The 3,758-nt window shown below is 47.4% G+C and overlaps 1 pseudogene; it reads left to right on the top strand.

Moving 5' to 3' along the window:
* The first annotated feature begins 2,959 nt into the window (after nucleotides 1-2,959).
* Nucleotides 2,960-3,078, top strand: LOC122903661 (annotated as a pseudogene).
* Nucleotides 3,079-3,758: the final 680 nt, after the last annotated feature.

Raw genomic sequence — 3,758 nt, 5'->3', positions numbered from 1 at the left:
TGGTTGGAGCTCCAGGGTATAGCCCACCGGGGAGAAGCTGGACGCAGCCATGCTCCCCAGGGCTGGAGTGGATGCGGGGACGCCCCATCCCTCTGCTGATAGATCGACAGGGGGTTCTAGTCCCCCTGGGCGGTCGGGGGGTTCGAGTCCCCCTGCGTGGTCGGGGGTTCGAGTCCCCCTGGGCGGTCGGGGGGTTCGAGTCCCCTGCGCCGTCGGGGGGGTTCGAGTCCCCCTGGGCGGTTGGGGGTTCGAGTCCCCTGCCTTCCCTTTGACAGTTGAGGGGTTCAAGTCCCCTTAGACGGTTGGGGATAAAGATAGCCCCCACCAGTGGCAAGCTCTGGGTAAATTAAAAGTGCATAGAAATCAATGCACTCCATAAATTTGGTCAGGAGTACAAAGAGAAAAATCCGATTAGGAAATCCATTGAGCTATACAAAAACAAAAACAACACACCAAAGCTTATGGAATGCCATTAAAACAGTACTTAAAGGGAAATTATAGCAGTAAGCACCTGTTTTAAAGGATGAAGTTAAACTTCTACCTCATACAATATACAAAATTTTAAAAGGATCAGAAACCTATATTGTACTCTATAAGGCAACTGATATATGCTATAATATCGATGACCCTTGAAAACATTAGGCCAAATTAAAGAAGCCAGTGATAAAAGACTACATGTATGATCCTGTTTATATGTGAAATGTCCAGAAAACTCAGATCTATAGGAAAAGAAAGTAAATTAATAATTACTTAAGATAGGTTGCCAAGAGATGTGAGTGACCAATGTTTGAATGGGGTTTCATTTAGGATGGTGAAAATGTCCAGAACTTGATTGGACACAATTCATACTTTTAAAGTATACATTTCAATAAACCATTTAAAGGTTATAGAAACTCTAAAGGAACAACAAATAGAAAGGTAAATAACAAGATAATAGGAGAATATGAAAAAGCTCATGGAGCTCAGGAAAGGAAGCCCCCCCCCAGCAGCAGGCTCTGGACGAGGGCCACTGGGATTGTGGTTATTTGTTTGTTTTTGGTTTTGTTGTTGTTGTTGTTGTTGTTGTTGTTGTTGTCTATTGTGTTTTGTTATGGTTGAAGGAATGTGGCAAGCACAGAGTAAGGGGACGCTAGCTTTCATCTCTCTGTTCCTCATAATAGATGTGGGGCTTCTCCCTCACTCATTTTGTGTGTTAAGGGCTATAACGAGCTACCTGGAGTTAGTCAAATGCCGGGTTAAGGTGTCCAATGCTGATGCTCATTAGAGCCGGGCATGGAAAATAAGTGCCTAGTGGGCCACTTTTGGTAAGCAGAACTGGTACTGTGGGATGAACCAACCTCGAGACAGAGACTTTAAGGAATATTCCCAAGCAGCTGCCGAAACTTCTTTTGTTTCGGGGAATTCCTTGCCTTCTCTGGCCCGACGTGGACTGCCTGGCCCCTCCCCCTTGCTGGCAGGGAAAGCATGGCATCTGAAGTGGAATGGGCCCAGGTGGAACATGAGGTCTGTTGGCGAAGGGATGGCTGGGCTGATGGTTAACTGTCTGTTTCAAGGGTTTAATGAGTAATTGTTAAAGTGGCTTCCGAAGTCTCTGATAACCTGAAACTGTGAAGGGTTGCTTGAATGGCAAATGGAGTTAAATTTGTTGGACATCTAGATCCTAACTAAATGGGATGAAATGCTAGGGCGCTGTTTGCTGGTACTGGGTTTGTACTTTTGAAATCTGATGGTGAACACATTCTGTGCTTAACTGATTGATAAATTTGCCATCTAAAGAATTCTGTTGTAACAACACACCATTGGTTTATATTTAGTCTTAAGTAGAGGTTAAGGTATTTCTAAGAGTACAAAATTCTGTTAAGTGTAATTAAGACTGATGGAAATGAGAAAAGCAACTCTGTATGTAAAAAGTAGGAGATATGTAAAAGAGAGATAAACAGCCCTAAGGCCACTGTCAGAGCTAAATCCATTCGTAAAAGAATGGAAGGGGAGACTGATCACCTCCCATTAGCCAGGGATACCAAAAGGGGAGGATGTCCAACCTGTTTGAATCTGGAAAATGCCTGACTGTGTCTCTATGGCTCCACCGCTTCCACTATGGAGTCTGAATGGACTGCACCCTAAATCTTGCAGGGCTTCATATGGCATTAACGGTCATCTACTCCGTGGAGTAGCCCAGTCCAGGGTTTATACAGACAGACCTTAAATAAGACGCTCCTAAGTTCCCACGAGGGACACGAGCAGGACAGCATCCAGGGACAGCCCTGCTCTAATGGCAGAGCAGATCACAGCTGTTCTCTCTGGGCTCCTCCACCCAGAATCTGAGAGATGGAACAGGGGAAATTCTGTGCAATGAATTTGGACTCTGCTTAGCACCTCTGTGTTGGCTCTCAGCCCTAGAAAAACGAGAGCCTGAGGGTCCACTTTGAGTCTAGGAAGCCATCTTCCAAGAGGAAGAAAACTCTCTGAAGCTCCGTGAGCTGCTCGTCCCTCTTCTCTGATGTCTGGACTCGATGGGTCACACAAGGGCCTATGGGAGGAGCTCGGGAGTCAAGGCTTCAAATCTTGGCCATCGGAGACTGCCAGGGACCTGACCCGATTGATACACGTGCAGCTGCTGGCACGTTTCTGAATATGCTGGCTCTCTGCAGCCTCTGCATCTTTGAACAACATGTCCATCTGTCTGAAACATCATTCTGTCTCAAGCACTTAGAAACCCTCCACTACCTCCTCCTTTGTACAGAATGGGTATGACCACAAGGAATCAGTAGCCCAAGAAGGCCGGGGGCCAATGTAACTATGAACGAGAGAGATATGGTAGCTAACCAAGCCTGGACAAATTAAGGTAACAGTAGGGTATGAGAAAGTTCAGCTTCCTCCAGCAAGGGGAGGACGGTTCCATGTTATATAGGGTGTCACGTACACTCATCTGAGAATATCGGGTAAGAACCTTATGATTGTCTACGGCCATACCACCCTGAAGGCGCCAGATCTCGTCTGATCTTGGAAGCTAAGAAGGGTCGGGCCTGGTTAGTACTTGGATGGAAGACTGCCAGGGAATACCGGTTGCTTTGATCTCCAAGAGGGAATTTCTTGGGACGGTGGGCTACTGCAGGCTGTGGATGCTACCTTCACGGAGATGGCACAACCTCTCTACGAACTGGCTAAGGGAGGACTCACTATGGTAGAGTGTGGACAGCTGAGGCAGAAGGAGCATTTCGGGAATTACAAAGAGCCTTACTGTGTGTCCCAGCATTGGTCATCCCAGATGTTACCAAGCCCTTCCACTTGTATGTGAAGGCAGGGCTGACTAAAGAAGTTTTGACTCAGACTCTAGGGTATGGTGAAGGCCAGTGGTCTATCTTAGCAAGAAACTAGATCCAGTAGCAGCTGGGTTCCCCCTTTGCTTCTGCATAATTGCTGCCATGGCCCTCCTAGTCAAGGATGCATGCAAATTGACTCTGGGTCAAAATCTCATATTGACCACCACCCACGTTATCAAGGGCCTTCTCCGGACTCCACCAGACCGATGGATGACGAACACCCGGGTAACGGGGTATCAGGCCCTTCTCCTCAATGAACCAAAAGTGGCCTTCCGACCCCCAGCAGTGCTAAATCCAGCCACACTGCTGCCAGAAGAGCTAGCTGACCACACGACTGTGGGGAGGTCTTAACCCAAGTCACAGGAATAAGGCCGGATCTCAGAGACACTCCCCTCCCGGATGCGGAAATGACTCTGTTCACAGAAGGGAGTAGTT

Source organism: Neovison vison, chromosome 3 (assembly GCF_020171115.1).
Source record: "Neovison vison isolate M4711 chromosome 3, ASM_NN_V1, whole genome shotgun sequence".
Lineage (NCBI taxonomy): Eukaryota > Metazoa > Chordata > Mammalia > Carnivora > Mustelidae > Neogale > Neogale vison.
This window is presented reverse-complemented; position numbering and strand designations above follow the sequence as displayed.